The sequence below is a fragment of the Talpa occidentalis genome, unplaced genomic scaffold (assembly GCF_014898055.3).
Source record: "Talpa occidentalis isolate TD23 unplaced genomic scaffold, MPIMG_talOcc4v2.1 talOcc4.2, whole genome shotgun sequence".
In the NCBI taxonomy this organism is placed as follows: domain Eukaryota; kingdom Metazoa; phylum Chordata; class Mammalia; order Eulipotyphla; family Talpidae; genus Talpa; species Talpa occidentalis.
This window is the reverse complement of record NW_023602073.1, coordinates 133013525-133029954: the sequence shown is the minus strand read 5'-3', so window position 1 is coordinate 133029954 and position 16430 is coordinate 133013525. Positions and strand designations below refer to the sequence as shown.

General features: G+C 38.1%; 1 long non-coding RNA gene and 1 other non-coding gene across 2 annotated transcripts in view; both read left to right on the top strand.

Moving 5' to 3' along the window:
- Window positions 1-16017, top strand: part of LOC119252921 (uncharacterized) — a 36285-nt gene extending 20268 nt beyond the window's left edge. The window contains exons 2-3 of the long non-coding RNA XR_005126943.2: window positions 4704-4832; window positions 15896-16017. This is a non-coding gene — a long non-coding RNA (uncharacterized LOC119252921). The remainder of the gene's footprint in view (window positions 1-4703; window positions 4833-15895) is intronic.
- On the top strand, window positions 5596-5702 carry LOC119253587 (U6 spliceosomal RNA). Its single transcript, XR_005127124.1, has one exon. It is a non-coding gene; the product is annotated as a U6 spliceosomal RNA (small nuclear RNA).
- Window positions 16018-16430: the final 413 nt, after the last annotated feature.

Genomic DNA, 16430 nt, shown 5'->3' with positions numbered 1-16430 from the left:
AAATTATAGTGTCAATGTGTATTTCCTTGATGAATAATGGCATTAATCATCTTTTCATGTACATTTTACCATTTGTTTCATCTCCTTGTAGTATTTTTCTTTTTCTTATTGATTTATAGGAATTCCTTATATATTCTGGATCTAAGTCTTTGGCTGGCCTTTTAGCTCTCTAAATAATGTCTTTTTTAAAAAATATTTATTTATTTATGCATACAAGATCTGGGGTACAGGCCAGAGGTGTGGGGGGATAAGAGGATTCACCAGACAGCGGGGAAGAGAAACAGGCAGATTGACCGAAGTACACTGCTGAGGGGAGCAGTGGGCCGGTCAGGAAAGGTCTGCTGAGCCATGTGGGTTGCTCCCTGGCAGGCCGGGGATCGAACTCATGCCACAGAGGCTGAGGACAGCTTCATAGGTTGCGTCTTAACCCCTTGTGCCACCAGGGAGGCCCAGTATAATTTTCTTGACCCAGCTGTAGAAGGAGCAATAGTGACTCCTTTCAAAATTCATATCCACTCAGAACCTCAGAATGTGTCCTTATGTGGAATAAGCAGTTTTGCATATCTAATTAAGGTGAGATGAGATGAGATCATCCTAGAGTAAAAGTCAGTCCTACATTCAATGATGAGTGTTCTTTTTTTTTAAAGATTTATTTATTTATTTTAACAAGAACCGGGGTACAGGCCAGATGCACGGGAGGGTGAGAGAATTCACCAGAGACAGAGAGGGGAACAGAGCAGGCAGACTAATGAGACACACTGCTGAGGGGGCGCGAAAGGAGAGGTCTGCTGCACCATGTGAGACCCTCGCCAGCCAGCCGGGATTGAACCAGCTCTGCAGAGGCTGCAGACAGCTTCACAGCGTGGTGCTCAACCGTCTGCACCACCAGGGGAGACCCAATGATGAGTGTTCTTAAGAGACTCAGCAAAGAAGACAGAGAAGCTGGAAGGAAAAAGACATGTGAAGAGGGAGGCAGAAATGAGAGGGTGGTGACATGCCATGCAATGCCAATGACTGTCAGCTTCTAGAAGCCAGGAGAGAGGCAGGAAGTGGTTTTCCCTCAGAGGCTCCAGAAGGAACTGACCTGCCAACATCTTCATTTCTGACTTCTGGTCTCCAGAGCTGTTGGAATATACAAGTCTATTGTCTTAGGTCACCCAGTTTGTAATAGTTTGTCATGGCTGCCATAGGAAACTAATATCCAGTTCATTTCTGAGGATATTTAATGTCATAGACCATTGATTGAGCAGTGGATTGGCCACCCTTGGATGAACTGCTTAGACTGGGTCACCAGCAGGGCTGCAGACAGGGTGATTTCCTTTGAAAAGTTCAAATCAACAATGTTATAGAAAATGTGTTTTTATTGAACCTAAAGTTCTTCCCTCGCATGAATATGACATTGGCTAGTATGCTGTGGGGTTGTCTTGAGTTCTGTATCCCACACTCAAAATATGTGTTGTGTAAAGAATTATTTCTTCATCCCTTTTTTCTATTTGAACTGTTGCAAAACCTTCACTCACAGAGCTTTGTTGTGACAACATTCAGCCTTGTCTTGGTACAAATGCATAATTTACATAACAAGCCTGCCTCTGTACTTTCCTTAGTAACTAAAACGAAGAACATCATTGTGCTTGCCTTTCAAACTATATTGATATCAAATTAGTCTCATTTTATTAAATTACTTAAGTAAAAGTCTTTGATCTGTGAAAATATGGTTCAACTGCAAACGAAAAAAGAGAAGCTCCATGTTTTTAACAGGAGATGAATTCAACTGTGGTAATTGGATCAATTTGCACTGGGACTGCCAACTCTCAATAACCAAGCCAGGCTGTGAGGTCTAGATCTGCTTCATTTGTTTGTAGTCATGTTTTTGCACCTGCCACTAACTCTATTTGTATCCCATAATTCCCTTCCCTGGGGTGGGGTTATTGTGTTAGGGATTTTAAATTAACTGCATAATTTGTAAGTCTTTTTGTCTCTAATTGCATAAAGTTTTCTTACTGTTTTTTAGTTGGAATGCTATAAACTGTACTTGTGCTCTTACTTCCTTTAACCAGGGATGGTATGTTAGCCACCTTTTGCACCCAAAATCCTGCAAAATGATCTCAAAAACATTGTGGCTTATAATGTGAGGCATTCTTAGTTTTGGTTGCTTAGTGTGGCTCTGCATTAGGATCCTGCTTGGCTTGACTTGGCTCTTGGCTTTAGGTCAAATATAGGATTGACTACCCGTGTATTTCACTCTTAGGTCCAGACTGAAGAGACAGCTGCTAGCTGGCACAAGCTCTCTTCATAGCAATCAAGGAATGCAAGGACATTTAAGTCCTTCTTGTTGCATCCCATTGACCAGAGCTAGTTATAAGCAACATTGATAGGGTGGGGGAATGCACCCATCCAGCCTAGTGTGTTGTAGGTGTATGTGGCTAAGTAATAGATGACTTGTGAAAAATAATCCGCTCTAGCACATATGGCTTCACTTTGCATAAGCTCTGTCTCTGCTCCTCCAACTGCTGATCTCAGTATCTATTGCTAATATGCCCTATGGGAGTAAGAGGGCTTTCTATAGCTAGTTTGAATTCTGAAGGAAGAAAATAGTTTCCAAGTAACTTACTGGCAATAAATCCAGTAGCTATTACATCTGACTTTCTATTTTGGTTCAAACTTTTGGCTTCTTTGTTGGTTTATTTTTGTGATAAAATATTTTTAAATATAACACACTTTAATTTTCTGTTTTAGTGCAGTAAAAAATGAAAATGTGTATGATTCTATCACTTGACTGTATATCCAAATCAGTGTAACTAGTGAGAATGAATGAATTAATCTCATTCACAGCCAGTAGGACCTAGAGGTATATAATATATAGTGCTTGGCATGTAATACGTGATTAATAAATATTTGTTGATTGAAGCACATTGTTTCACTCTTTACTAATGATCACTAATGATCAACAGCTAGTAACTTCTACCTGAGTGGACATTTTTTTAAATTGAGGCAACATTAGTTTGCAATACTGTAGGTTTCAGTTGATAGGTTCTTTTTTTAATATAATGGTGTATATGTGATCAATATCCTCCAACTTCATTAGTGTCTATTAATCACACCAATAGAAAAGAGATGTTTGCACTTGCTCTTTTCCAGAGTAATACAAATTGCTGGTTGCTGTTTTTCTCAGCTGTCTTTTAAAAATTACTTATTTGCAGATTCATTTGATGTGCTGAGTCCTTAAAAGAACATCTAAATGTTTTTTTTGAATAGTTAGAAATGGATAGTCAGAAATAAGCACCAATATAAGCCAAATCTACTCATTTTCAAGGTTATAAATATAGGCCAGTGAAAATATCATTTAAAATTACTTTTCAGGGGCCTCTCTGGTGGTGCAAAGAGTTAATTCTCAGCACTATGAAGCAATACGCAGCCACTGCAGCACAAGTTAGATCCCAGGGCAGGGAGCTAACCCACATGGCACCGCAGAGCCCTCCGGTCTTGCCCACTGCTCCCCTCAGCAGGGTATTTCAGTAGATCTGCCTGTTCTGCTCCCCACTCTGTCTTTGGTGAATCCTCTCACCCCCTCCCCACCTCTGGCCTGTACCCCAGTTCTTGTATGCATAAAAAATAAATCATTAAAAAATAAAATTATTTTTTAAATCTTTTAAACTTAAAATTATATGATATAAATATGATATGATATAGATATAAAAGGATCACAATGCATGAAGAAGTAAAAAAAATAAATACTGCTTGAAAGATTATTTTCTTCTTAAAGAAAAAAAATTAATTGCTAGAACTGATTTTATAAGAATTGAACATATCATAAAAATAACAAATGAAAGACACTTTGATTTTATAATAAATCATCTGCTTAGGAGAAGAACAAGACTAATTTAACTAAATGCTTTTTTGGGCTTCAGTGATTCTGAAACCTTGGGCTATTTCCTTTACTTTCTTACAGGAAACATTTACTATAGCTTAAACATGCACTAATGTCTCAAGTTATAATCATCTTGCCAGATATACTTATGGCATAAAGAAAGGAAGGAAACTAATATTCATGAAGCGTCTACTCTATGTTCTGTACGGTAATGTAGATGCAAAGACTGGTTAGATGAGAAATACTCTCATTTCAGAAAAGACAAAAGTAGGCTCAGAAAGTTTGTAAGAGTTTTGTGGGTTTTTTTGTTTGTTTTTTTTTTTTTTACTTAAAAATCATGTCCTTTGGCAGGAACCCAAACCCAAGAAAACTGTCCATTTGATGGTGTAGTCAACTGGCGTGAACTCCATTGCATGCTGTGTTCAATAATTGCAGTGCAGTAAAACCAAATTTTGTTTAAAGATAAACAAGTATGTACATATTTTGCAATAGACAAATCACAGTGGTCTAAAGTCCTGCAGTGGGTATTCCCCAGCACCACATGACACAGGGAAGAGTGGTTCAAATGTGGATCTACCCACTAATCAGTCCTCAGTCTCAGATGTGAGTTAACGCTGTAGGGGATTAAAAATCTGCTACCCCAAAATGTCTTTTAGGCAAAGTTCAATTTTATGGGAGTGACTCTGAAGACTGGATACAGGTTGTTTCTGGTATTTATATGTAAATTTGTCTGTAAAGGACTCTCTGGGGAAGATTTAATCTTATCTCTTTTCATTAGAGAAGGCAGAACTTAAATCTGCATGTTTTTTGTCTTTTGTGCCTCCCCCTGCACCAGACTCCCTTACGGACCCTCCTTTTCTGTCTCCCAAAGACGACCTGCCCTAACTAAACTGTTTAAGACGTCATTTGAAGCCATGTGTGCAAGTTACTCAGTCATGCTGGATTTCCCTCATGTATATAGAAGGTATATATGCTATTACGAGACTTCTTTTTGTCTTTTTCTCTTATCAATCTGATAATTGTTGGACTATTTGCCAAGCTAGAAGAATCCAGAGGGGTATAAAATGATTTACTTTGAGTCACAACAATATGCTGAATCCTGTTAGCATGTGGCTGAGGGGTACCCAGGGAGCCTAAACTGCTAAGGGATACATGCTTTAAAAGGGCTTCAGCTATCCACTGCACAAAGGCAAAAGAAGCAGACTCTTAGTGTGAAAGATTTTTTATGAATCTTTGGTGTGCATAGAGAGAAGAAAGGATTTCAAATAGTAGCTTCTCAGTAAGTCTCCAAAAATTATCCATCCCCTCATGGGCAAATTCCCAGTCAAGCTGGTTCGGCCTAAAGGGGGGCCACTGAGGCCCAAAAGTTTGCCTAGGTACTTTCTGGCAAGGAACCTTAAGAAAGGGATTAAGCAGGTCCCAGAGAGCTGGGACAAAAAGAGAGACTCAAAACATACCAAAGAGTCCAACAGGAAGTCAAGATAATGGATGCCACTGTCTCTACCAAGGACCAGGAGCAGCCTCCCCACGTGTCTCTCACCCACATATCTCTTCTGAGTATCTCTTCCAAGTGTCTCTACATGTCTCTCATGCTTATGTCTCCCCCAAGTACTGAGATGCAAATCAGTCCACAGAAGCACAGCCTGCATCCATGTTTTATAGGTCCACCTGGCCACACAGCCCTGCCCCTAGTTTCCAGTAACTCCCACTTAGAAAACCTAGTCTGAGTGCTCGCTTTGGCAGCACATATACTGTAAGTGGAATGATGCAGAGAAAATTATCATGGCCCCTGCACAAGGATAACATGTCAATTCGTGAGGCATTCCATATCTTCCAGTCAATGTGAATGATAACTAACCACTGATTATCAAATAAAGTTACAGAACTGAAAAAAAAAAAAAAATCTGGTTTTGATATACTGAGATTTGTAATCCAAGGCGACTGTATGTGAATTGGGGGCGGGAAGGGAATGTGCCTCCCTTTCATGGAGGTGTATTTGTAATACTCCTGACTGGAATTTCTCCTTGTGGTTGTCCCTGCAGTGTCTGCAGTGCTAACCTTATACCTAACCTCTAAACCACTTCCTTGTCTGGTGGCATCTTATTTTGCTCTTGGTTATAAACCGGCTTTCCTAATCTGGTGAAATCCCAGTCATTATTTTTTGACATTTCTTGATTTATAAGAGATAAATTAATTTCAAATGTCTTATAAACCAGGCAGGAGTTAGCTCAATACTTTTCCCGGAAAAAGTGTCCTTTTTTTGATCAATTGTAAACATTTAGTAAGTGCTATTGTCTACAATCTGCCCTCACAGTATTTATGATATTCATTAGGAGAAAAGCTATTTGCATTAAAATAAAAGTTGCCAAATGGGAGTTTATAGATTAGAATAGTAAAGCACTGCAAGATTTCCTAGGAGTGAAGGATGAACTTGGCCCCCAGTGGTTCTGAGGGGACTGAGACTAGAGCAGGCCTTGAAAATGCATGTTAACCACAGGCCTTGTTAATGCATGCTCCCGCTCTAGCACCATGTTCTGGGCAGCATTAAAGGAGGCAGTAAAGAGTGAGGAATAGAGTGAGGTCGCCATTCTGGAAGAACAAAGGCATCAACACACTCTTTCTCCCCTGCTGAGTCTTCTTCCCTCTCCCCCTGCAGAACTTTAAAAGGGCTTGCTTTCTTCTTGGTCCATGACTTCATTCTCAGAGCTTATGAGAAAAGAGTCTGGCTCTTCTCTGGGCCTAAGGGGGAAACATACTTGTGGTTTCTACTTTGTCTGGCCAAATTCATAGAATAGGAGATAAACATCAGACAGAAACTCTGGTCATAGGAATAACAAATGTGCATTTCCCTTGAAAGAGTTCAGTGTCATATCATCCCAGAGACCCTTATGATATTATTAGGCAGTACCGCAATAAAAAATGGGTAAGGGTTCAGATTTGGAAAGAAAAAAATATTGTCCCTGAAATAGTTGTTCTAAGAATAGCAATAAGAGTTAAATGAAGTCCAGAAGTCTTTGAAAGAGCTAACTGTAGAATTTGGAAAAAACAATCATATTGTCATTCCCTTGCTTTGGGACATGTGCTGGTAGGTGCTTCAAACATGTTCTTGAGAACAAATACCTGGTGGAGGTGGTAGCTCCGTTACAACAGGCCAGAGAAGTGAACTTGCCCATATTGAAATGATTGAATGATTGAGTGATTAAATACTTGTTAGGATATAAATACAAACTCATGGGTTTGCACTAATCTTTATTTAATTCAATTGAAGATGTAACAACCCAAGAGTCAAATGAATAGCTCCAGACGGCTCCACTGTTCTAATTTACTAAGTAAGCTAAATTTTAATGTTTATGGAGATGCCAGATGGTGTAATGTTACCTCTTCCAAGTAATATATTTGTATTTGTAACTGGCATTAGGCTATCCCTTAATCTTGTATTGCTTCAATATAAACTTGCTACAGATGAAAACTCATTCCAAAGCCCCTTAAGTAGAAGTGCCTAAAGCACAGCAGTTCTGGCTCAAATGAAGGCTTTTTCCTTCCATTTCTTCCTCCTCTTCCCACCTCAGCTTGCTCTGGAAACATATGCCCTAAATTTTGCAAGTCATGGCCAATCACTAACTTACTTACAGGGGAATGAGAACTCTGATCTGTTAGGTCTACAGAGACTTTCAGGTATATACCCATAGGTATACTTCCAAGGCAGGTAAACTTTGCTTGTAGCTCAAAAGTCTTTTTCCTATTGAGGAGATAGATGAAAGTTAGATAGTAGGGAATTTTCTCTATCTAATGTCCAATGATGTCACTTGATTATAAAAATTAGGAAAAACCAAGAGCTGTGTCCAAAATTGACATCATTTCATGGTTAGGGGTCTGGAGAGGGGATTGGTCAAGCTCCAATAATTGTACATGGTTGTGAAAGTTGCTGGTATTTATTTACTTTATCTACCCTCCCCAATCCCATCATACTCCCAGAATGAAAAACATTTCTGTAGTTGTTACGTTGCGATGTTTTGGCTTAGTAGTGAAAAATGTTTTTACCTTCTTTTGGGAGAGAGATCTGAGGAGACTGACTTATATATCCACATGTCAAAATCCCATTCATATTCTCTCTCTCTTTTTAAAAAATATGTATCTATTTAGGTATAGGAGAACTGGGGCACAGGCCAGAGGTGTGGGGGTTGAGAGGACTCACCAGCGACAGAGTGGGGAGCAGAACAGGATACACTGCTGAGGGGAACAGTGGCAAGACAGGAGAGATCTGCTGCATCATGTGGGTCAGCATCCTGAATGGGGACTGAACTCATGCTGCAGAAGCTGCAGATAGCTGCACAGTGCTGTGCTTAACCCCTTGCACCACCAGGGAGGCCCTCCATTCATATTCTCTTTAAGTTACATATTCATTCTCCATGAAAATGAAAGTCAAAAAACTGTTTAGTTGTTTTCATTAAGTTGATTCTAGTGACAAACACAGCAAAGCAAAATCCATGCTGTGCATCATGCCCATCAAGCTTCTCAGGATTTTTAGTGCAATTTGATAAAACATCTCTTTTCTTAGGTCCTTTATAGTTTCTGGAAAAATTAATTTCTAATGTCAGAGAAAAATCTGTTTTCCCTGATGTGTTAATATTATCAGTTGTAAATGTGTTTGAAACAACTGAAAATCCAAAAAAGAGCATTTAAAAAGTAAAGGATTTGTTTGCCTCAAACAAAAGGTATGTGAGGAAAGGGCAAGTTTCCAGAGCTGGGCCCAGGAATGTCTTCACATGGCTGTCATTTTCATGGTTTAAAGAGGACTTCATGTCAAGCATCATGTCAATGATACTCATGGGAAGAAGGAGGTAGGAGGAGTGGCAAAGTGTAAAGGGAGATGTCAGCTCAGTCTTTAAAAAAAAGTTTTTCTAAAAACCTCAGCTGAGACTGCTGTTTACAATGTATTTTCTAGAACCAGATCACACGGCCACTCTACTTCCATCCACTGAATCTAGGAAAGCAAGAATCCCACTTTCTAGTCCACACACTGTGCAGATGCAGAGATGGGTGGGAAGGGAATCAGCTTACAGTATCTGCCACCACCGATTGGGGGTTTTTCTCCTACTGATCCCTTGTCATGTGGAATTATTTTAAACAAAAAGTTTTCAGCTCAGAAGTTCTAGTTTAAGGATGCAGTGTTCTTACCACTTATTTCCTCTTTTAAATGATAGATTTGGGCTGTCTTGTCTCTAAATAGCTACTTATTATAGCTTGTATTTTGAGAGCAGCCTATCTAAAAGCAAATGACAAAATGAAGGGAAACATCTTGTGACCTTTTGGGGTTAGTCATTGGGGTTATAATTCTTGCCAGGACAGACAGTTCAGTACTTTTAAATATTCTGGTGTTTATTTGTTCAAGACCAAGACAGAACCATCATGAATAATGAATGGGGGGTGGGGGAAGAGGAGAGACAAGCAATGAAATACACACTTTTGAAATTTACTTGAGTCTACTGAACTAAGACTGTTCCAATTAAAGAACTTTACTATCTTTTCCTTTGGAGGCAAATTTTTTTTGTTAATTTACATGGGTAAAATTTCACAGCATAGTTCTTATATTCTTCTAAAGACATAAAACTATTGATTGATCATTAAAATATCTAATTTGAGTGGCAGATCCTACTATAATTCTTGCATCAGATTATTCTGACTCAGCTTAAATAAGTTTTTTACAATTAGAATAAAATACTCTCAGAGAAACTTTGTAAAGGATGAGAGAAGATCCCTTCATTTATCCAATACTATGAATAATTAGCATTTTGATATTTTGATGTCTTTTAGGAATAATATCCAATGTTGAATTAATAATACTCTATGCCAGTAATTTTAGATGCATTATATAACTTAATCCTCTCAAAAACTCTAGGCACTAAGTATAATTTTATGTCCATATTTACAGATGAAGGTGGTTATGGTTAAATAATTTGCTCAGATTCACATGGTTAGTAAGTAAAAGTAAAAGCAGTTGGAATGTGTGTTAGTAAGTAAAGCAGTTGAAATGTAAACTCACAAAGTCTTCAAAACTTCCAAATTCTCAGGAACTGAACAGAGAATGTTCAGTATCCAAGAGGTCATAACAAAGATTTTGGGCTTGCCAAAACTTTTCTGATCTTCTTCCATTTGTTCAAGATTCTGACTTCCAGGAAAAAGTGATGCCTCAGCTATTGTCAATACCCTAGATTCTTGTTCTTCCTGAGACATGATTATTTCCTGTCTCCTTAGATTCTGAGTCCCACCTCCCACTCCCTACCTGCCCCCTTCCACATTCAATAACTTCTTTTTGCCTTGATTTTCAGAACATTTCTAATGTTTCCTATCAAGCTGATATAACAGATTTTGCAACTAAATTAGGAAATCTAAACAATGAGAATGCACAAATCTAAAAAGTGACATAGTCTATTCATAGTTATGAAACATTTTTTACATTCTATACCAATTGAAATAATAAAAAAAAAAGAAACCTAAGTGCTGTCTAGTCATTTTATTATTGGTGGTTATATGCATCGGCCCCTAATATATTGACCCTAAAAGTGTGTACACAGCCATTTTCACTTGGCAGGGACCAAATGAAATGTTGTACCTGCATGTTTAATATGTTTTATTTTAAAATGTTTAAATAATGAATACAATTGGCTTGTTTCATATAACAGCCTCTTGGATAGAGCTCTTTTTTATGTCAATGCAAATGGATTTATCTCGTTCTTTTAAATTGCTACCAAATAGTCTGCAATATGGATCTGCAGTGGATTCTTTAATTATTCATCGTCTAGTGGATAAATTCATTTTGTATTTGTTTGTTATTGAATGCAATGAAACTGTGGTTTATATTCTTATACTTATCCCAGAGATTCTCTAGGCTAGATCTATCCAGCAGTTGATTTTTTTGAGTCGAACTATGTATGTATGCTTTAAAAATTTTAATATTCAGTAAAAAATAAACCCAGCCAATTGTATAATCATGTGTCATTAGGTCCTTATAATAGCACCAAATCTTAACAGTTACTCTTGTAGAAAGGCATTCTTACATTCCTCAACACCTCTCATACTGCCATTTCTCTAAATGACTCATATTAAAGATGTATTTTGGGTTGCAAGTCATAGAAAACTTACTTGAACCAGATTATTCAAAAAGGGTAACATTGATTCATGTAACAAACTATAGGGAGGGCTCCAGTATAGCTAAACATCAGGGTAACCAGTACTGGATACCAGGACTCAGTTTGCTTCTCTTTTACTATAGGGCCACTTCTTTCTTTGAAAGGTCAATATATTCTGATACAAGTCCACTATTAGATATATATTTTGAAAGTATTTTCTCCCAATTCATGGCTTAATTTTTAATTCTTTTAACAAAATCCTTTAAATTGCTGAAGCTTTACATTTTGATTAGTATTTTTTTCTTTTATGACCGTGTTTTTGGTGTTTTATCTAAAATCTTTCCTAACTCAGGATTGCAAGATTTTGTCTTGTATTATATTCTAGAAGGTCCATAGGTTAAGGTTTCACATTTAGGTTAATGATAAGTTTTGAGTTAACTTTCATGTATGGTACATGGTATGGATGAAAATTTTTAATTATTATTATTTGTTATAGGGATATCTGATTATTGCAGCACCATTTTTTGAAATGACTATGCTTTATAACATTTTATTTATTTTTTTAAAGATTTATTTATTTATGCATCCAAGAGCTGGGGTGTAGGCCAGAGGTGTGGGGGTGGGAGGGTGAGGGTGAGAGGATTCACCAGAGATAGAATGGGGAGCAGAACAGGTGGATCCACTGAAATACACTGCTGAGGGGAGCAGCAGGCGAGACAGAAGAGGGCTGCTGCGCCATGTAGGTTAGCTCCATGGCTGGGGATTGAACCTGTGCTGCAAAGGCTGCCAATAGCTTCATAATGCTGAGACTTAACCCTTTGGAAATGGCTATGCTTTCTCCACTGAATTGCCTCTGCACTTTTGTTCAATATCAGTTATCTTTTATGTGGGCCTGTTTCTATACACTGTTCTGTTGATTTATCTATCTTTCTTCAGTGCCACACTATTGAATACTATACCTTTATAGTAAGTGTTAAAATCAAATAGCGTTAGTTCTCCAACTTTGTTCTCCTGTTTCAAAGTTGCTTTGGCTAAATCAGGTCCTTTCTATTTCCATAAACATTTTAGAATCAATTTGTCAATTACTACAAAAAATGCCTACTGGAATTTTCTTAGGTAGATTTTTTTTTTTTAATGGTGATAAAATTCACATCATAAAAACTCACATTTTAGTCATTCTAAGTGTTTACTTTAGTTATTTTTAGTATATTCACAAAGTTGTGCAACCTTCATCACTACTTAGTTCCATATTATTTCCATCTCTCATTCCTCATTGCCCTCCCACTAGATCTTAGTTACCCCTTACCTATTTTCTGTTTTTGTGGATTTGCTTCTGATGAACACTTCATAGAAATGAAATCACACCTATATACCCTTTGGTATCTGTCTTCTTTCACTTAGTGTATAATTTTCAGGGTTAATCCATGTTGCAGCATGTATCACCCGCTGTGATTTTGATTGGAGTTGCACTGAATCCATATATCAGTTTAGGAAGAATTGACGACAATACTGAATGCTCTGACCTGTGGCAAGGCATCACTCCATTTATTTAGGTTTTCTTTAACTTCTTTCAGAAGTTTTGTAGATTTTAGTTAGAGATCTTTATATATATTTGGTCAGATATATCCCAAAGTATTTTGTTTTTGATGCTATTATAAATTCAGTTTTTAATATTTTTTTTAGATTTATTTATTTATTTATGCAAGCACTGGGTACAGTCAGAAGCACGGGAGGGTGAGAGAATTCACCAGAGCCAGAGCAGGGAGCAGAACAGGCAGAAGGACCAAAGTACACGGCTGAGGGGAGCAGCGGGCGGCAGGTGAGGTCTCCATGCCTTGTGGGACCCTCGCCGGTGGCCAGGGATCATACCGGCGCTGCAGAGGCTGCGGGCAGCTTCTCAGCCCAGCGCTCATCCGCTGCGCCACCAGGGAGGCCCTAAACTCAGTTTTTAAAAATTTAATATCCAATTGCTCATTGCCAATACATAAATAGAAATATAGAGAGAAATACAATTGAGCCCTTTTACCTTCACTGCTACTAGGGTGCCATGAAAATCTTGTGACAAGAAAAAAAAAGCATTTATTAAGTTCCCTCTTGACTGCACTCCCGCTGGGGAGAGGAGTCATGGATGCTGCCAATTTTGAGCAGTTTCTTTAGGAGAGAATCAGAGTGAATGGGAAGATAAGGATCTCTGTGGAAGGGTTATAACCATTGAACAGAGCAAGAGCAAAATTCCTGTAACTTCTGAGGTGCCTTTTCCAAAATGTACTTGAAAGCTCACCAAAAAATATTTGAGGAAGTGTAATCTACAAGATCAGTTGCAAGTAGTTGCTAATAACAATTACAAATTGCATGACTTCTAAATTAACAGCTCAAGAAGAGGAAGAAGTTGAGGATTAAAGCTCATTTATCTGAAATATTTTTTTTTTTTTTTCTAGAGGCATGTCTTATTTATTTATTTATTATTTGTTTGTTTGTTTGGTTTATACATGCACTGGGTACAGTCAGAAGCGTGGGAGGGTGAGAGAATTCACCAGAGCCAGAGCGGGGAGCAGAGCAGGCAGAGGGACCGAAGTACACTGCTGAGGGGAGCAGCGGGCGGCAGGAGAGGTCTGCGCGCCATGTGGGACCCTCCTCCGGTGGCCGGGGAGCAGCCGGGGATCGAACCGGCTGCAGAGGCTGCAGGCAGCTTCGCAACCCAGCGCTCAACCGCTGCGCCACCGGGGAGGCCCTATCTGAAATATTTTATATGAATTCTTGAATAAAACTTAAGGGCCAAAACAATTTTTTGTATATTGATTTTTTCTATTGTTCTTATGTTTTCTATTTCTTTTAATTCCTTTCTAATCTTAATTATTTCCTTCTGATTATTCTGGTTTTGATTTACTTGTCTTTTTGTAATATTTAAAGGTGGTGGCTGAAGCAGTGATTATGTCTGTTTTCTAAGATATGTTATAAATTCTCCCTCAGTTGTCTTTTAAATTTCATTCAGTTAAAAATGCTTTGCAATATCCCCTTGTTTTTTTCTCTGACCCATGGGTTCTGCAGAAGTGTGTTATTTTGTTTCTAAATATTTGAGAATCTTCCAGAGATCTTTTGTTTTTGATATCTAATTTAATTCTATTGTGGTCAGAAAACATACTTTTTATAATTTGAACTCATTTCAATTTATTGAAAGTTTTTTTTTTGTAGCCAAGAATATGGTCTATTTTAGTAAATATCCCATGTGTAATTGAGAAAATTTTGTTTTCTGTTGCTGTTGGGTGAAGTATTCTATACATGTCAGAACAAATTGATAGTGCTATTCATTATTATATATCCTTCTTGATTTTCTGTCTACTGGTATCACCAATTATTGAGAGAAGCACATAGAGATCTCTGACTATAATTGTGGGTTTATCTATCAATGCAGTTCTATAAGTATTTCTTTCATGTATTTTGAAATTCTGTTATTACTGTTGTAGAGCAACCCCGATACAAAACGGGGTGCCTGACTGTGGGTCCTCACCCATATGCTTAAAAGGACTTATCAATGCTCTACTGCAGGCACACGCGAAAGGTTAATAAAAGGTTTATTTACAAGGGAAGGGGAAATGAGGAAATGTACAGCTCAGGGAGAAAAGTGGGAGACAAAGTTTTAAATGACTCCTACCCGATCTGCCGATCTGGAATCCCAAAATGGCACTCTGAGAGCTGGCCGCCAGCCAGGAGCCGTGAAGCCAGGAGGCGAGGGATAGCGAGCCCCCCAAGGCCCACGTGTTTGGTTTTTATATCCAACCTGGCTGCCCAACTCCACCCTCAGGTCCCAGCCACCTCCCTTTGGTGGTGAGGGGATTTGTCTTTCCCAATGTCTTGTTGGCTTTAGTCTGGAGTGGGGGTGGGGTCCACAAAGCCTGTATGGGATTAGCTCAGGACATCATTTCCCCCTAACATTGCGAACATAAACAGTTATAATGGCATGATCATTACCTCTTGGTAATTAATCTCTTTATCATTATAAAATAACTTTTTTGCTAGTAATATTTAAAGTATTCTTTTGTAGGCTGCATAGAGCTGGTTCTTGGTTTGCTTTTTTTTAAAATTGAACTTGATCATCTCTGCCTATTTTGGGGTATATTTGGATCATTACTTTAATGAGATTAATACTTCTGTTTTATCTTGCTATTTATTCCCATTTGTTTCATCTGTTCTTCCATTTTTTTCTTTTTTTTTTTTTTTGCCATTTTAGGGTTTAATCAAGTATTATTTCTATGATTTTATTTTACCCCCATTATTGTCTCATTAGCTATTGCTCTTGGTTTTGTTATTTGTATAGTTGCTTTTGGGCTTATAGCACACATCCTCAAATCACCATAATTGACTTTTACACCTTCATACTAAATTATACTAGTATGTTTCTGTTTCCTTGCTCTCAGTCTTCATGCTATTGGTGTCATATACATATGGTTATATAGGTTATTTTTTTTAAATTTATTTATTTTTATTGATTGATTGATTTATACATACATGCATACAAGCACTGGGTACAGTCAGAAGCGCGGGAGGGTGAGAGAATTCACCAGAGCCAGAGCGGGGAGCAGAACAGGCAGAAGGACTGAAGTACACTGCTGAGGGGAGCAGCGGGCGGCAGGAGAGGTCTGCGCGCCATGCGGGACCCTCCTCTGGTGGCCGGGGAGCAGCCGGGGATCGAACCGGCGCTGCAGAGGCTGCGGGCAGCTTCGCAACCCAGCGCTCAACCGCTGCGCCACCGGGGAGGCCCCTTATATAGGTTATTAACTCTACATTGTTATATTTGTTTAAATATTCAGTTATTGTTTAAAGAAGTTAAGTAATTAGAAAAAATGTATAATTTACCCTTTTATTTACTATTTCCATTGCTTTTAATTTCTTTGTTTAGATCTGTGTTACCCTCTGGTATCATTCTTCCTCTGCCTGCAAGGCTGCTTTTAATATTTATTAAAACATGATTTTGCTGGTGAAGAAGTCTGTCAGCATTTGCATGTCAATAAAATATGAGGTTTGTGGTTCAAATTATTTAATCTTTGTTCTTAGAATAGGTTAACAATTCATTATGAATGAATGTGGAAAGTACATTCATGTTTATGTTTGTATTTAATAGCATAATAAGGTCTTATTTTTAATTGGAAATTTTATATTTGTTTGTCTTAGCATCTCCAATGGACTAGGCTCTGTTCCTGGAAAGGACTGTTTGACCACAAGGGTCACATGTTCCCACACTCATGGAGTCTGTAACTCAGCCATGTGCCGCAGCTAGCCCCATCACTATTTTATCACAAATCTTACTAGATTGCCCTGTGATAACATTTTCCTTTTAAGTTCTAGGAAGCCTCTATCTATGAAATTATTTTCAGCTTCTCCCCACTCCCTTCTTGAAATTTGTAATTCTTTAATTGCCATTTTGGTATTCACTT